The sequence below is a fragment of the Dama dama genome, chromosome 18 (genome assembly GCF_033118175.1).
Source record: "Dama dama isolate Ldn47 chromosome 18, ASM3311817v1, whole genome shotgun sequence".
NCBI lineage: Eukaryota > Metazoa > Chordata > Mammalia > Artiodactyla > Cervidae > Dama > Dama dama.
In genome coordinates this window covers 68,397,035-68,416,354 of record NC_083698.1, presented here as the reverse complement: position 1 = coordinate 68,416,354, position 19,320 = coordinate 68,397,035, and the positions used below count along the sequence as shown (strand labels likewise).

Sequence of the window (19,320 nt, the reverse complement as noted above, 5' to 3'; positions counted from 1 at the left end):
ACCTACTCTCCAATGCCCTGCTGGGAGCATGGCTCCACCCCTTCTGATCTGAGTGGCTTTCAGTTCCTAGCTTTATGTTCCTGGGAAGAACTTTACTAGGTCATTTTCGGCCAGGTATCCCACTGGATCATTCATCATGAGGCCAGGGGCACACAGTCATATCACACAGAAAATGTTAGAACCACCTCTGTGTATCCAGGGATACAGTCATGGTGTGGTGGGGGATGGGGGGGATGGTGGTAGATTTCAAAATTTTGGCAGCTATTCTGCAATGTGTTTCTTGCAAAATAGGCAATTAAGGGTGAGTTGAAGAGAATTGCAACAAATGCAGAATCAGATAATTAAGACCCACTTTTGAAGTCATCCTAGTCTCAGGAGCTCTAACCTATGGAAGCTGGTGTACATGGGGTCTTGCCTTCAGACAGCCATCCATTTAAAAACATACTGTTCCTGAAGTGCAGGTGAGACAATCCTACAAACATTAGCATACTTACATACTGCTTATTTTTTTATCTCATTCATTCATGACTTTTACACATGAAATTATTTTGTACATGAGTATACACTGAACACAGATTTTCAGTAGGATCCTCTGATTTCTAACTCCATGACTTAGAATTATTTGCTTAATGACTCTGAGCCTTAGTTTCCTCAACTGCAAAATATGAATAAGGTAAAGCTTTTTGGGGGGGCTAATTGAGAGGATATCAGTATAAAGTTCAATGCCTGTACATTATTCTTAAAGTCATAATTTTATAACTTCACATACACATATTGTGCACTGATTGAAAAAACTACATAATGAATAAAGCCTACTGTGAATTCAGTCGTATGTTTAAAAGAATTTGTATTTGAAAAGTAATAGTATGCACAAGTTCCATAAGCGTGTGCTCAGTTGTGGCCAATTCTTATGTATTGAGGTGCTCCTATGTTGGGTGCATAGATATTTACAATTGCTATGTCTTCCTCTTGGATTGATCCCTCGATCATTACATAGTGTCCTTCCTTATCTCTTGTAATATTCTATATTTTAAGATCTATTTTGTCTGATATGACGATTGCTACTCCAGCTTTTTTTGCTTACCATTTGCATGAAATATATTTTTCCATCCTCGTTCTTTCAGTCTATATGTGTCTTTAGATCTGAAGTGAGTTTCTTGTGGACAGTATATATATGGGTCTTGTCTGTGCCTTGTCTGAATGTATCACATTCAGCCAGTCTGTGCCTTTGGTTGGAGCATTTAATCCATTTGCATTTAAAGTAATTATTGCTATATATATATTCCTGTTGCCATTTTCTTAATTGTGTGGGGGTGATTTTGTAGATCTTTTTTCTTCTCTTGTATTTTTTGACTCTATCAGTTCAGTTCAGTTCAGTCGCTCAGTCATGCCCAACTCCCTGCAACCCCGTGGATTGCAGCACGCCAGGCCTCCCTGTCCATCACCAACTCCCAGAGTTCACCCAAACTCATGTTCATTGAGTCGGTGATGCCATCCAACCATCTCATCCTCTGTTGTCCCCTTCTCCTCCTGCCCTCAATCTTTCCCAGCATCAGGGTCTTTTCAAATGAGTCAGCTCTTCATATCAGGTGGCCAAAGTATTGGAGTTTCAGCTTCAACGTCAGTCCTTCTAATGAATGCCCAGGACTAATATAAGTCCCTTTAATATTTGTTCTAAAGCTGGCTAGGTGGTGCTGAATTCTCTTAACTTTTGCTTGTCTGAAAAGCTTTTTATTTCTCCATTAATTTTGAATGAGATCCTTGCCAGGTACAGTAATCTTGGTTGTAGATTTTTCGCTTTCAGTACTTTAAATATATCCTGCCTTTCTCTTCTGGCCTGCAGAATTTCTGTTGAAAGATTAGCTGTTAAGTGTATGGGGTTTCCCTTGTATGTTACTTGTTGCTTCTCCCTTGCTGCTTTTAATATTCTTTCTTTGTGTTTAGTCTTTGTTTGATTAGTATATATCTTGGCATGTTTCTCCTTGGGTTTATCCTATATGGGACTCTTTGTGCCTCTTGGACTTGAATGACTATTTCCTTTTCCATGTTGGGGAAATTTTCAACTATAATCTCTACAAACATTTTCTTACACCCTTTCTTTTTCTCTTCTTCTTCTAGGACCCCTATAATTCAAATGTTGGTGTGTTTGATATAGTCCCAGAAGTCTCTGAGACTGCCCTCAGTTCTTTTCATTCTTTTTACTTTATTCTGTTCTTCAGAAGTTATTTCCACCATTTTATCTTCCAGCTCACTGATTTGTTCTTCTGCTTCAGATACTCTGTTTTTGATTCCTTCTACAGTATTTTTAATTTCAGTAATTGTGTTGTTTTTCTCTGTATGTTTATTCTTGAATTCTTCTAGGTCTTTGTTAATTGCTTCTTGCATTTTCCCCATTTTCTAGGTTTTTGATCATCTTTATTATCATTATTCTGAATTCTTTTTCATGGAGTTTGCCTATTTACTCTTCATTTATTTGGACTTCTGTGTTTCTAGTTTGTTCCTTCATTTGTGTAGTATTTCACTGCCTTCTCATTATTTTTTTTTTTTAACTTATTGTGTTTGAGGTCTCCTTTTCCCAGGCTTCAAGGAAAGTTGAATTCTTTTCTTGAAGAAGGTTGAATTCTTTTTTCCTTTTGGTTTCTGCCCTCCTAAGGTTGGTTCAGTGGTTTGTGTAAACTTCCTATAGGGTGAAATTTGTGCTGAGTTTTTTCATTTGTTTGTTTGTTTTTCCTCTGATGGGCAAGGCTGAGTGAGGTGGTAATCCTGTCTGCTGATGATTGGGTTTGTATTTTTGTTGTTGTTGTTTCTTGTTTAGATGAGACTTCCCTTGTGGTTCAGATGGTAAAGCTTCTGCCTGCAATGCTGGAGACCTGGGTTCGATCCCTGGTCAGGAAAATTCCCTGGAGAAGGAAATGGCAACTCACTCCAGTAATCTTGCCTGGAAAATCCCATGGATGGAAGAGCTTGGTAGTCTACAATCCATGGGGTTTCAAAGAGTCGGACATGACTGAGCGACTTCACTTTCACTTTAGATGAGGCATCCTGAACAGGGTGCTACTGGTGGTTGGGTGATGCTGGGTCTTGTATTCAGGTGGTTTCATTTGTGTGAGTTCTCACTATTTGATAGTCCTTAGGGTTAGTTCTCTGGTAGTCTAGGGTCTTGGAGTCAGTGCTCCCACTCCAAAGGCTCAGGGCTTTATCTCTTGATCACCTGCACAGATCTTCTCTATTTGAGTTCAAGCTGACATAGAAGTCATCATATCCTTTTTCTGATGATTCTCCACTGGAGCTGCCAGGCTCCCTCCACCCTCACTCTAGGAGCCCAGGACTGCCTGAGCACAAGGGAAAGCCGCCTTCCAGAAAGTCATGGCCAATTCTTTGTGACCCCATGACTGTAGCCTCCAGGCTCCTCAGTCCATGGGATTTTCCCAGCAAGAATAGTGGAGTGGTTTGCTGTTTCCTCCTCCAGGGTATCTTCCTAACCCAGGGATTGAACCCACATCTCCTGCATCTTCTACATGGACAGATGGAGTCTTTACCACTGGGAAGTCCCACATATAAGTACCAGGTATTATATCCGGGGTCCTTGTGAGGTCTCAGATGTTATTAAGTTGTCTGAGACCTCTGGGGCTTTGGGAGCTGCAGGCTAAGGATAGCTGCCTTGCGTGTATTGTTCTTCCTACCTTTTGGCTGGGGCACATATATTAGGAATTTCTCTTAAAATGAGGGTCAACCTTCCCACCACCTCAGGGAATTTGGGAGGCAGAAGCTTCTGCCCTCATTCCCATCCTAAATTCCTTGTGGGTAGGTAGAGTCTCACAACTGGGCCCCTGCACTCTTGCTCTCATTGTTTCTGAGCCCCTCATCCACAAGCCAGGGTGTGTATCCCACAGGGTAAGTTTTCTGAGGCTGGGTCTCCATGACCCCAGGAGTGGCCTGCAACTCTAGGGTTGATCTGCCTGCCTTTGCTTTCAGCCTCAAATCCAAACTGCATTCTCCATCCCAATCTTACCAGTGAGAAAACTCATTTGGTTCCCAACTGGCTCCTGCATCCAGGTCTGGAAGCAGATGCTGTCAGTAGTATATCCATATCTTGTTGGCATGTCTGCCTATTGAAGGCTGCTACTGTGGGCACTTGCGACTCTCTGCCCATGGACTGTCAGTCTGTACAGAAGGAGTTATTAGGTTGGTGTAAAAGTAATTGCAGTTTTTGCATTGTTGAAATTTGCTTTTTGATATTGGAATACATTCTAAATAAATGTGGTTAGTTTACACATCATTTTAAGTGCATTTCTCTCTTTATATTTTTTGCTAATGAGTTATTGCTGTTTATTTTATATTTATTTTAGACTATGGAAATGGTATTAGACAAAAAGCAAATTTGAGTGATTTTCTGATTTTCTTATTTGAGTTTCAAAATGGGTTGTAAAGCAGTGGAGACCACATGCAGCATCAACAGTGCACTTGGTCCAGGAGCTGTTATTGACCATACAGTTCAGTTATGGTTCAAGAAGTTTTGCAAAAGACATGAGAGCTTTGAAGATGAGGAGCATAGTGGCTGGCCATCAGAAGTTGACATCAATAACTGAAAGCCATCATTGAAGCTGATCCTCTTAAAACTACAGGAGAAGCTGCCAAAGAACTCAACATCAACCACTCTATGGTCTTTCTGCATTTGAAGGAAATTGATAAGTGGGTGCCTTATGAACCGGCCAGAAATTTAAAAAATCATCTTTTTGAAGGGTTGGTCTTCTCTTATTCTATGAATCAACAACAAACCATTTCTTGATTGGATTGTGACGTGCAACAAAAAGTGGATTGCATACAACAATCAGCGACAACCACCTCAGTGACTGGACAGAGAAGAAGCTCTAAAGCACTTCTCAAAGCCAACCTTGCACCAAAAAAAGGTCATGGTCACTGTTTGGTGGTCTGCTGCCCATCTGAGCCACTATACCTTTCTGAATTTCAGCAAAACCATTACCTCTGAGGAGTATGCTCAGCAAACCAATGAGATGCACTGAAAACCAACACCTTCCGCCAGCTTTAGTCAACATAAAGCGCCCAACTCTTCTCCACAACAATGCCTGACCACACTTCACACAACCAGTGCTTCAAAAGATGAACAAATTGGGTTTTATCTCTCTTTACAAAGTTTTATCTCATCCGCCATATTCAGCTGACCTCTTGCCAACCAGTCAGCAACAACTGTCGCCAACCTCTCGCCAACCATTTGACCTCTCGCCAACCAGTCACCAACTCTCACCACTTCTTCAAGCATCTCTGCAACTTTTTTGCAGGGAAAATACTTCCACAATCAGCAGAATGCAGAAAATGCTTTCTAAGAGTTTGTAGAATCCCAAAGCATGGATTTTTATGCTATAAAAATAGGCACTTCTCATTGGCAAAAATGTGTTGATTGTTATGATTTCTATTTTGATGAATAAAGATATGTTTGAGCCTAGTTATAATGATTTAAAATTCACAGTCTAAAACCATATTTGAATTTGCACCAACCTAATAGTATCCAGGAAGCAGCATCAAGCACATTGGAGAGGAATTGGTGTCTAAATTCCTCAACTTCTCGCCATCTGGTGGGGAGAAAGTTCCTGCCTCCCGGAGATGCCCCATGGATTGAGCTCCAGTTGCCCTCAGTGTAATAGACTTAGCCACATACTTTGCTTCCTTCCTTCCCTGTCTTCCTTTCCCATGCCCATTTGCATTTCCTAGGATCACCTCCCAAGAAAAGTACTTAGAGTCAAATCCTTCTCAGTACTGGCTTCTGTGTGTGCCTGCTAAGTCTCTTCAGTCGTATCTGACTCTTTGTGATCCTATGGACTACAACCTGCCAGGCTCCTCTGTCCAAGGGATTCTCCAGGCAAAATACTGGAATGGGTTGCCATGCCCTTCTCCAGGGGATCTTCCCAACCCAGGGATCAAACCAGCATCTCTTATGTCTCCTGCATTGGCAGGTGGGTTCTTTACCACTAGTGCCACGTGGAAAGCTGACTGGCTTCTGAAAGAGTCCAAATCAAGACAAAAGTTGTGATTAATTGGCTCCCTCAAAATTGTGGTATTATTTTTTTCTAAACAATTATGTATACAAAAATGTTCTCCTAATTTAACCATTAACAGGGATAGAGCAAAGCTGGTGAAAGGAAATTAACATTAAAGAAAAACAACCTGTAGGCATTAGCTGATTTACAATAGGTAGCAGAAATGAAGGATAAAACCAGGCACTTTCAGAGTTGGAAAGAACCTTGTCTATGATCTAATCTAACTTACTCATTTTACAGAAATGGCGATGGAGGTCAGAGGTCCCACAGACTCACCCAGTGGAACTAGGTCTCCTTTGGAGCCTCCCAGCTCTGTGACCACCTGTTGCCCCAGACCTCAGGCCATCCACTGATGTCAGCATGGCCTGCCTGGGGTCAATGATCATTTACCTGTGCATCATCTTTTGCTCTGCCAGCTGGAGATCAGGGCATGGTGTCAGGAGCTAAGGCTATTTGTTAGGTTGTATCAGTGAGGGTCAACTTGTTCTACTGTTATGAGGGACCTGAAACTTTAGGAGTTGGACCAGGATTTGGAAGGTTGATGGTTCAGTTCAGTTCAGTTGCTCAGTCATGTCTGACTCTTTGCGACCCCATGGATTGCAGCAAGCCAGGCTTCCCAACCTTGGTGGTAAGCCCACAGTAATCCTGTCCAAGGGCCATATCATCTCCAGCTCCAGCACTCCTCCCACATCCCAAAGAGCCTCCTATTCTTCTTTTGGTTCACCGGCTACCTCCCCCACCTACAGCTGTGACTACCCAGGCCCTAACCTCTATCCCAGCTCCCTCCCTTCCTCACCCCAATTAAAAGCTTTCAGGAGAAGCTTGGTGTTTCAGTGCCTGTACCAGAAGTCACTTTAAATAAGCTTATCTTTCTATCCCCTGAAGCTTTGATAGGCTATTTAACAGCAGTAATTTGTCATTGACTGTGGGCAGTTTTGTATACATTCATCCAGTCTGGGGTTTGAGCTTTTTGTCCTTTTGTGGCTTGATCAAAACTTGAGGATTTTCCTCCCAGCTCACCTTCCTCCTTTCTCACAAATAGTGCCTAGAAGAAAATATTAATACATATTCTTAAATGATACTGTCACCTGTCACTCAGAGGAAGGAAAAATGAGCCAGAAAGCGCTCACTGCTTGTTCTGGGTAACAACTGGGACTTTTGATAGTTAGTATTTTGTTGGCCCTATAGGAAGGTTAATCATTTAATTTGATTTATTGAGTAGTTTTGTGTTTCACTTATATGCTGAGAAGACAGAAATGACAGAAGAGATTTGAGACTTGAGTAGAACTGCCTCTTAAAGCAGCTTCTTAGCCTCAACACTATTCACACTTTGTGAAGGATAATTCTTTGTTGTTGAGGGCTGTCCTGTGCCTTCTAGGGCAATCAGCAGCTTCTCTGGTCTCCCGATCCCCGTAACAACCCCTACCCAGTTGTGACAACCAAAAATGTCTCCAGACATTGCCAAATGTCCTCCAGGGTGCAATATAACCACTGGTTGAAAACCACTGCCTTTAGGGGCACCTAATATGGACTGTTGCTTTTGAACTATGGTGTTGGAGAAGACTCTTGAGAGTCCCTTGGACTGTAAGGAGATCCAACCAGTCCATCCTAAAGGAGACCAGTCCTGTGTGTTCATTGGAAGGATTGATGCTGAAGCTGAAACTCCAGTACTTTGGCCACCACATGCGAAGAGTTGACTCGTTGGAAAAGACCCTGATGCTGGGAGGGATTGGGGGCAGGAGGAGAAGGGGGCGACAGAGGATGAGATGGCTGGATGTCATCACCGACTCGATGGGCATGAGTTTGAGTAAACTCCGGGAGTTGGTGATGGACAGGGAGGCCTGGCATGCTGCGATTCATGGGGTCGCAAAGAGTCGGAAACAACTGAGCGACTGAACTGAACTGAACTGAACTGAATATGGACTGTTCAATAAAGGACAAAAATGGTATGGACCTAACAGAAGCAGAAGATACTAAGAAGAGGTAGCAAGAATACACAAAACAATGGTACAAAAAAGATCATCATGACCCAGATAATCACGATGGTGTGATCACTCACCTAGAGCCAGACATCCTGGAATGTGAAGTCAAGTGGGTCTTAGAAAGCATCACTACAAACAAAGCTAGTGGAAGTGATGGAATTCCAGTTGAGCTATTTCAAATCCTGAAAGATGATGCTGTGAAAGTGCTACACTCAATATGCCAGCAAGTTTGGAAAACTCAGCAGTGGCCACAGGACTGGAAAAGGTCAGTTTTCATTCCAATCCCAAAGAAAGGCAATCCCAAAGAATGTTCAAACTACCGCACAATTGTACTCATCTCACACGCTAGTAAAGTTATGCTCAAAATTCTCCAAGCCAGGCTTCAACAATACGTGAACCGTGAACTTCCAGATGTTCAAGCTGGTTTTAGAAAAGGCAGAGGAACCAGAGATCAAATTGCCAACATCCGCTGGATCATTGAAAGAGTAAGAAACTTCCAGAAAAACATCTGTTTCTGCTTTATTGACTATGCCAAAGCCTTTGACTGTGTGGATCACAATAAACTGTGGAATATTCCAAGAGATGGGAATACCAGACCACCTGACCCACCTCTTGAGAAACCTGTATGCAGGTCAGGAAGCAACAGTTAGAACTGGACGTGGACCAACAGACTGGTTCCAAATAGGAAAAGGAGTACATCAAGGCTGTATATTGTCACCCTGCTTATTTAACTTATATGCAGAGTACATCATGAGAAACGCTGGGCTGGAAGAAGCACAAGCTGGAATCAAGATTGCTGGGAGAAATATCAATAACCTCAGATATGCAGATGATACCACCCTTATGGCAGAGAGTGAAGAGGAACTAAAAAGCCTCTTGATGAAAGTGAAAGAGGAGAGTGAAAAAGTTGGCTTAAAGCTCAACATTCAGAAAACTAAGATCATGGCATCTGGTCCCATCACTTCATGGGAAATAAATGGGGAAACAGTGGAAACAGTGTCAGACTTTATTTTTTGGGGCTCCAAAATCACTGCAGATGGTGATTGCAGCCATGAAATTAAAAGACACTTGCTACTTGGAAGGAAAGTTATGACCAACCTAGACAGCATATTAGAAAGCAGAGACATTACTTTGTCAACAAAGGTCTGTCTAGTCAAGGCTATGGTTTTTCCAGTGGTTATGTATGGATGTGAGAGTTGGACTGTGAAGAAAGCTGAGCGCCGAAAAATTGATGCTTTTGAACTGTGGTGTTGGAGAAGACTCTTGAGAGTCCCTTGCACTGTAAGGAGATCCAACCAGTCCATCCTAAAGGAGATCAGTCCTGGGTGTTCATTGGAACGACTGATGCTGAAGCTGAAACTCCAATACTTTGGCCACCTCATGCGAAGAGTTGACTCATTGGAAAAGACCCTGATGCTGGGAGGGATTGGGGCAGGACGAGAAGGGGACAACAGAGGATGAGATGACTGGATGTCATCACCGACTCGATGGGCATGAGTTTGAGTAAACTCCGGGAGCTGGTGATGGACAGGGAGGCCTGGCGTGCTGTGATTCATGGGGTTGCAAAGAGTCAGACATGACTGAGCGACTGAACTGAACTGAACTGAACTGAATGGACTGAATGAACTGAATATGGACTGTTCTGATGCTCCACCACGAAATAGCCTTCTGTTCCATTTCAGCTTTTCCAGTAGGACTAACCCTTAATTAAGAAATTGCCGTTGGTTGATTATCAGACGTGGTTCTTTAGCTGCACCTGTAAACCCCTATATTTGATATAAGGTGATATAGCTTATACATTTGTCTGTGGTTAGTGCCTCTTAGGTGAGTCCCTCTTCCAGAGACTAATACATCTCAAGGCCAATTTTTTTAAGTTTCCAAATTTGTAAAACTGATAATCAAAACTTGCACCAAGGAAGTTAGGCTGAAAGCCCTCAAACAGCAGCACGAATAACTTGATCTTACATTCTGAATAGGAAGAGTGGGCTTGGAGAAAGAGACAAGGAGTGATGAACAGATATCTAAGTTGAAGATCACATACTCTCTATCCTGACTTGACATGACATGTATTTCTATAAACTAATTAGCTTGAATGAGATTGCTAAATAGGAGAATGGTGGCACTATGACATGGAGGCTGTGTTAGTTCATGTGTGTTTTTTCCCTAGAGTAGGGGAGCCAGAGAGGAGAGGAACAAGGTTTAAAACCATCAATAGGATGAAAGAGTGCTTTGCTTGGCTGTGGGACTAGAAGATCCCTTTTAGCTGTGTAACATTGCATTCGAACAGAAATGCCCATTGTCACAGGAAAATAAACCATGGATATATGTAAAAGGTATATCTATATCTATATGCCTACATAAATTAGCTAGCTTACAAATAGGTAATGAAGTACAGGGGAGCCTGGCCTGCTGCAGCCAGCGGGGTCACAAAGAGTTGCATATGACTTAGTGATTGAACAATAACAACAAATAATATTAAAGGATATTTTTGTTTAGTTAAAACCAGTGACATCCCTTGTAAAACTTTTTCTGAGCTTATAATCAGGTGAATATTCTCCCCATTTTACCTTAAATTCTATGTTTTTCAAGCTATTTTTCCCTCTGAATTTGAACAGGTCCCACAAACCATTGTCCTAAACACTGGTATGTTTTAAATATTGATAGATCAACTGCTGCGAGCAGGTCTTGTAACTTACAAGCTGATTGACAGTGATCTGGTGGGCCCAGTGTGATGGAGCCCGATGGAGTTGTAGGACCATGTTCTGGGATGTCCCACGTGATGGAGCCAGATGGAATTAGTAGGACAGTGTTCTGGTTGTGTCCTGTATGATGGAATCAGATGGAGTTAGTAAGACCCTGCTTCATGAGGCACAGCCTGAAAGACACATGGGTGACCTTATTTGGTAATTAGAACAGTCAGGTATTCAAGGGAGAGGAGAGCTGCCCATGATAATTTCCAGTTCTGGGGGACCTCCTCTGTCCCAGATTCAATGTTTCTGCAAGTTAGAGGTCATATCCCCATTTTATAGGAAATGTAGACTTGAAAGGAGTAACTTTCTCATGGAATACACACTCCAGTTTCCAAGTTCTTAATATATATGCTATCAAGGGATAGTGGAAGCTATGTATGGGTTTATGCAATTGATGTGAGTAGGGATAAAGACAAAAAAAAAGAAAACCTAATGAGGGAATGTCAAGGCTGACAAATAGGCCCAATGATGTCACCACACAAAGGTCCTGGTAAGCATGAGTACTAGTGATTATAGACTTTTCTACTTTCTCTGTCATTTAGGATATAAGTGAAATTTAGGCAGTCCCTGGCTCTCAGAAAATCATGCCTGGATGACCAGAAAAAGATGAACCGTGCTCCTATCTGAGCAGTTCGTACAGGAAGCAGAGACTCATCATTGAGGAAATCAGGGCTTCTCTGGGGAAGGTAAGTTCATGTCTCTTCCCATCACATATATATTAATATTATGATGTAAACAGCTCCTGGTATCACATTCATGTCAGTTTTGCTAAGCATCATATTTTCAAATTTTATGGTCCAGATGGTGACAATCTATGGCCAGGATGCCGCTGGGAGCTGACTGCAGGCAGAAAAGTTCCAGACAAGTCAGAAAAAGAGATTGTCATTCATGTCAATATTTAAATAAATTCTTCCTGGTGCTTGAAATACTGCCTGAAGAGTGAACCCTTGATTAGCTTACATTCTGTTAACCAGAATTCTCTACAAACTCACTCTGCACATCTGTTCCTCACATATAGTTATGATGAAGATGCTGTGGGATTTCAAGAGAGAGTTAAAAATCACCCAAAAATGTTTAAATAAGGTTGACAAACATTATAGGGCTTAACTCACTTTTCTGGGGTTCAGATTCTTAAAAATTGGTATTCTAGGAAGTAAAGCACATACAGTGATTTTCATAACTCCATGGCAAAAAGGACCTCTCCAGTTGATAAGCTTGTTTTAATTTCCTTACTCTAATGTTCAGAAACTAGTTCTAAAGTTCTCCTCTTATAACTACAACCATGACAGTTCAAATTATAGAGTTGTAATAATGAAAGAAAAATACAGTGATTCCTAGAAGGAAAAGTAGGGTATTCTTTGTTGTTCATCTTCACTAAGAAAGGGATAAAAACAAAACACAATTGAGAAATTGGAAGTATGCACCCTGAATCATTGTGACAAAATGTGGAATATAAGGGTCTGATGTTTAAGTTGGTGCCTCACAAATTGAATTCCAAATGAATTAATAAAGAGAAACATTACCATGACTACAAAGATAGCTTAGAAACCAGAATGATGCCTTCTTATCAAATGCAAATACTAAGCATTAAAACACATAAGGTTAGAAAGAAAATGATGAAGTGTCACTGTATCAATGACAAAGAAGAGTAAAGAGCAACAGTCTGCTGCCTCAGTGTTTGGAAGCACAATCCTGGTTCATTCCTTTACTTCTTTTTATCTATAAACACTGAAAAACAAGAGTATGCAATAAGATCAGCAGAAATGGCCGCAGGAAGCAGGGCTGGGTAGGAAAACCTGGACTGTAATTGACGAATTGCTGGAGACTTAGTGTATACAAGTCTGAGAGTTGAAAACTCCTGGTGGACCCAATCATACGGGGCTCTCCACAGTATTGTGAGATTTACCTCCTGAAGCTTGACCAGATTCCCACAACAAACATGGAAGAAAAATTGTCTCATGTTTCTGGCAGAGGGAGGGAAAAAGAAACCTTTGAGAAAGACCCTAGAGCATTTTATTCTTCTAAACAAGCCTGCCCTCAGCAGAAACTAGTTAACCAGAGCCTAACGTGCTGGGGAATTATCAGAGCCCTACTGACCTGGGGGAAAGGAAATACCCAACTCAAGCCTGCTCTAGCCATCCCATTACATTTAAGGGGAGAAAAAAATTGAAAAGCACTTGTGAAGTTCACAGTCTCACTTAGAAACCGAGACCTAATCACAGGACCAAAGAATGCTTCCTTTCCCCCATATCTAACCACCACATCACTAAAGGTCTATTTATAGCAGCTCATTTCATGTGGTACATCATGTCTGGCTATCAAGAAAAAATTACAGGGCAAAAAACACAATTTGAAGAGACAGAGCAATCATTAGAACCAGACATGGCAAGGATATTGGAATTATCAGACCAAAGATTTAAAACATGGTATGATTAACACGTTTAGGGCTCTAATGGACAACGTGGATAGCATACATGAACAGATGGGCAATGTAAGCAGAGAGAAGAAATCCTAAGAAGGGACCAAAAGAAATGCTAGAGATCAATTATACTGTAATAGAAATGAAGAATGCCTTTAATGGGCTTGTTAGTAGACTGGACACAGCTAAGGAACGATGCTCTGCACTAGAGAATATAACAGTTCAGGCTCCAGCCAAAAGATTGCTCTGGTAAGGCCCCTGGCTTTCTTAAGAACAGTTGACAATATATTCCTCTCTCAACAGGAGAGTTTGGAGGAATAATTAGTAATAAACTGTGCAAAAGATAACCACTAATCTTGAAAAAAAATTTTCATGGTAACCATTAACTTTAAGCATGTACTTCTGGCAAAGTAGTGCTTTTTGGTGTGTCAGTAGTACTGGCGCTTTTTCACCAGAAAAGTGCCACACTTTTATCTTGGTTAAGTAATAAAGGTTATATGTGCTCAGATAATGTGCAATAGAAGCATTTTTTTTGACAGAAGACTCCTGGAAAAAATTATATTTAAAAAGACTAGTTTGTTCTGAGTAAACATATTCCACCATGTGTCTCCCACTGAATGCAGCTGTAAAACCTGGAAAGAATGTGATGAGAAACTGTTGGAGGGCTCTGAAAAGCAGTACTATTTAGAGGAAATTTACACCATTAAATGCTTACATTGGAAAAGAAAAAAAGTTCTTTAATCAATAAACTTTCTTCTTAAGAAACTAGAAAACAAGAGCAAAATAAAACCTAAGCAAGTAAAAGAAAGGAAATAATAAAGAGCAGAAATCAATGAAATTGAAAACAGGTAAACCAGTGAAACAAAAGGTTGTTTTATGAAAGAGCAATGAAATTGATAAGCCTCAAATAAGACTGATAAGAAAGAAAGAAAGAACTTACCATTATCATAAATGAATAAAGGGAAATCATTACAAGTCCCACAGACTTTACAAAGACAATAGGCAATACTATCAACAACTGTACAAATATAAACTTAACAGCTCAGATTAAGTGGAACAATTCCTCAGCCATGATAAAATAGATAACTTTATAGTACTATATCTGTTTTAGAAATGAATTTGTGGTTAAAGGCCTTCTGAAAATGAAATCTTCAGGCTGAGATTGGTTTCATGGGTGAATTCTATCAAAAATTTAAATAGCATTAGTTCTAAATACTTTCTTCCAGAAAACAAAAGAGGAGGGAATATTTTCCAGCTCATTTTATGAGGCCAACATTTCCATGATACTAAAACCAGACAAAGACAATACAAGAAAGCTATAGACCAAAGCCCCTCATGAATCCTCCTCAACACAATCCTCCTCAACAAAATACTTCAGTAATATCCATCAGTGAAATCAAATCCAGCAACGTGAAAGAAAGAACAATATGCCATGGCAAGTGCAATTTGTCCTTAGAATGCAAGAGCAGTTCAGTATTCAAAAATCAATCAAAGTAGTCCATCAAATTAACAGTCTAAAGAAGAAAAAACACATGATCATATTCATTTGTGCAGAAAAAAATATTATAGAAATGTGTATCCAAAAAAGTAAAATTTAAAAAAAATCTCTGAGATATAATTTAGGCCATCAGCATTCTTTCAAGTGAAATAATATGTAATCATCTCAGCTAGAATCTATTGCTAAAGATGGAGATTCCACAGTCTCTCTTGATGACAGTCCTAGGACCAAGCAGCCCTGGCCTCCCTTTCCACTATCCCTTTCCCACCTCTCTTAGATTTCCTTCCCACCCTCTGTCTCTGTGTGTGTTCACCTTTAAACTTGCTCCTAGAAAATATTCTTATGTCAACCTCTGGATATGAGACAGAGAATTACTTTGTCCCAAGCTCTTTGCATTTTAAGTCTTCATTCTAAATATGGAATAAAAGTTTCTTTCTCCTTTTGAGGGATTTGCAACACCTAGCAGAAAGGAGTTGTTTTAGGGACATCCTTCCAATACCTCTGAAACCACTTATTTAGGCAGCTATTTGCCCATGGATAATATTGGCCCCACTGGTGGCTGTTTGGAACTCCTCAGCTTTGGCTTCAAACTAAGGCTGTTTTACCTCATATCACAATTGACAGTCAGTGGAGGTCAGGGCTCTGTGCCTCCTTATTCAAATTCAGCAGGAGAAAATGTTAACCTGTTCCTCAGTAGTAGAATGTAATTTACCATTTTCCAGAGACCCTAGAACAGATGGTTATCTCTAAACAAGTAACAATTGCCAAGGGAAGTAATGGGCTGAATGGCTTGGATTAATCAGCAGAGGGAAACTATCCCTATAGTGTCTTTATTAGTAAAGATGATTTTCCTACCTCCTAGACCCAGGCCCTAATCCTGGCTCTCTCCTAGCTAGTTTAAAGCTGATGATTTTTTGTTTAAAAGATGTTATCTATAAATTGAAGTTATCTATAAACAATTTGGTAGCTGGGAGGTACTCAGTAAATGATAAGGTTATAACTATCCCAGGACCAGCTCAGTCAGATTAGAAAGCATTCTAGTGATAGAAACAAACATGAAGGGGAAGCAATGCTGTGACATGCATGGTGGAATTTGAATGGGGAATATAATTCATTATTCTCTAAAGTAAAACTTGAGCAAAAATATTTGTAGCCCATTCATCCCTGGATTTTTTTTTAGCAACCCCTAGTGTACAAAACAGATTAGAGAAATTGCTTCTCTGTCCACTCATATGTATAGAAATACATTAGTAGGGGCATCCTGAAAGTATCAGTCAGTCAGTTCAGTCGCGCAGTTGTGTCTGACTCTTTGTGACCCTATCCTGAAAGTATAGTGAGTCACAGAAATCTGCATAAACAAGGAGACTCAAATTTCATTTCTTCAGTCTGAAGGGGAAAATAAAAACTTTCTACAGCAGAGGTTCCCAACCTTGGCTTCCTTCCATTAGAATCATCTGTGGACCTTTTAAAAGCCCTGAACACTAGGCCATATCCCAAACTAATGATATCAGAAGTCAGAATGGGAGACAGTGGGTTACAATGTACTGCCAGGATTGAAGGCTCATGCTCTCCAGATATATGGTGCTTTTTGATGATGGAGTGAATCCTTACAGGAATGGACCACATTATTAAAGAACTACCATTGAAGTCACTGAGGTGTTGTATTGTCTCAACTGCTAAAGACCCTTAAAACCATACCCTACTGGAACCTCAGAGAAAATATAGCCACAAATGGTTTTTTAGGTGCTCTCAAGAGAGCTGAATGAATATATTTTTGGTTCCAGTGAAGAAGTTAAATTTTTTGCCCCAGTAAGAGTTCCATCACTTTTTCTATGACTTGTCTATTTGCCACCAGTGAGTGAATTTTACATTCGCAGAATTGAAGGCAGTGGAGCCTGGTCGGCTGCCGTCTATGGGGTTGCACAGAGTTGGACACGACTGATGTGACTTAGCACCAAGGAGCATCCTGAGAGATAGAAAGATTATGCACAATAAAACAGAAAGCTCTATGATTCAAATAAACATTTGTAAAACAAAGAAACTGTCACTGTAGCAACCTCAAGAAAAGAGTGTGGAAAGTAACTGTCATCAACATTTAATTTAAATGAAGAGCCTCACTCTCTCACTCATTGTCTTGCAGGAAGAAATATATATCTTAAATATGCCAAGATAATTCAGACCTGCCTTTGTAACTGTGAATTTAAATAACAATGGCATTAGCTTGTCATCTCTGATTTTCTCACTTTCACCTCTTTCTGGAAGCCCATTTTAATATTTGTCAAATTCATGTCTTTTTAAGTAATTACTGTTGTTACAACTTAATCAATGGGTCTTTAAACAGTTTTGCTGAATTATGGGATTAGTTTAATTGTACTAGAATTATCTGCTGTAATTCTACACATAAACTAAGGGTGAAATAGAAAACTTAATTTTTTCTACTAAATTCTCACAACATTCTAATAGATAGTTATTACAGCAAAAATTGCATTTCTAGAGCTTTTCCCAAGCCATTACAAAATTTTTTTATAAGGAGAAGAAGGATATTATCAGTTTACCTTGAGAAAGTACTATGTGTTGCAAGAACTAAAAGAAGCAGAAAAGAATCCTCAATGGATGCTAAGTGGATATTTATATAGTCTCAAAGTTGTTATTGTTCAGTCACCTAGTTGTCTGACTATTTGTAACCACATAAACTGTAGCACACCAGGCTTCCCTGTTCTTCACTATGTGCTGGAGTTTTCTCAAACTCATGTCCACTGAGTTGGTGATGCCATCCAACCATCATTCATCCTCTGTCATCCCCTTCTCCTCCTGCCTTCAGTCTTTCCCAGCATCAGGGTCTTCTCCAGTGAGTTGGCTCTTTGCATCAGGTGGCCAAAGTATTGGAGCTTCAACTTCAGCATCACTCCTTTCAATAAATATTCAGAGTTGATCTCCTTTAGGATTGACTGGTTTGATCTCCTTGCTGTCCAAGATACTCTCAAGAGTCTTCTCCAGTACAATTTGAAAGCATCAGTTCTTCAGTGCTCAGCCTTCTTTATGATCCAATTCTCACATCCATATATAACTACTGGACACATAGCTTTGACTATGCAGACCTTTGTCTGTAAAATGATGTCTCTGCTTTTTAATATGCTATCTAGGTTTGTCATAGTTTTTCTTCCAGAGAGCAAATGTCTTTTAATTTCATGGCAGCAGTCATTACCTGCAGTGATTTTGGAGCCCAAGAAAATAAAGTTTGTCACTGTTTCCATTTTTTCCCCCATCTATTTGGATGGGACTCAATGCCATGATCATAGTTTTTTGAATGTTGAGTTTTAAATCAGCTTTTTCACTTTCCTCTTTCACCTTCATCAAGAGGCTCTTTAGTTCCTCTTCACTTTCTGTCATTAGAAAGCTGTCATCTGCATATCTGAGGAGGTTGATATTTCTCCTGGAAATCTTGATTCCAGTTTATGCTTCAACCAGCCCAGTATTTCACATGATGTACTCTGCATATAAGTTAAATAAGCAGGGTGATAATACACAGCCTTGACGTACTCCTTTCTCAATTTTGAACTAGCCCATTGTTCCATTCTAATTGTTGCTTCTTGACCTGCATACAGGTTTCTCAGGAGGCAGGTAAGGTAGCCTGGAAGAAAATTCCCTTATCTTTAAGAATTTTCCACATTTGTTGTGATCCACATACTCAAAGGCTTTAGCATAGTCAATGAAGCAGAAGTAGATGATTTTCTGGAATTTTCTCATTTTCTATTATTTAATGGATGTTGGCAATTTGATCTCTGGTTCCTTTGCCTTTTCTAAATTCAGCTTGTACATCTGGAAGTTCTTGGTTCACGTAGCAAAAGACAAAGGAGAAAGGGAAATCAACTGAATGCAGAGTTCCAAAGAATAGCAAGGAGAGATAAGAAAACATTCTTAAGTGAACAATGTAAAGAAATAGAGAAAAACAATAGAATAGGAAAGACTTGTGATTTCTTCAAGAAAATTAGAGATACCAAGGGAATACTTCATGCAAAAACGGGCACAATAAAGGACAGAAATGGTAAGGATCTAACCGAAGCAGAAGAGATTAAGAATAGGTGGCAAGAATACACAGAAGAACTGTACAAAAAAAGTCTTAATGACCCAGATAACCGAGATGGTATGGTCACTTACCTACAGCCAGACATCCTGGAATATGAAGTCAAGTGGGCCCTAGGAGGCATTACTACCAACAAAGCTAGTGAAGGTGATGGAATTCCAGCTGAGCTATTTCAAATCCTAAAAGATGATGCTGTTAAAGTGCTGCACTCAATATGTCAGTCAACTTGAAAAACTCAGCTGTTGCCACAGGACTGGAAAAGGTTGGTTTTCATTCCAACCAAAGACGGGCAATGCCAAAGAATGTTCAAACTACTGTACAATTGTGTTCATTTCACATGCTAGCAAGATAATGCTCAAAATCCTTCAAGCTAGGCTTCAACAGTCTCAAAGTACCTTCCCACAAGTTATTATTAATTTCAAGGGAAGAAAGTAACATCGCAGTGGAAAACCTGGGAAACACCTAAGCTGAGTAATCAAAGAGAACAATACCAGTAATGGAACAAACACAAATCTCATGTCTCCCGTTATG

At 40.2% G+C, this 19,320-nt stretch overlaps 1 protein-coding gene across 1 annotated transcript in view; it reads left to right on the top strand.

Moving 5' to 3' along the window:
- The window catches only part of NPY (neuropeptide Y), a 150,746-nt gene that overhangs the window by 85,643 nt on the left and 45,783 nt on the right, over positions 1 to 19,320 (top strand). The window contains exon 3 of the mRNA XM_061166369.1: positions 11,331 to 11,474. The gene's annotated coding sequence lies outside the window, so the exon portion shown is untranslated. The remainder of the gene's footprint in view (positions 1 to 11,330; positions 11,475 to 19,320) is intronic.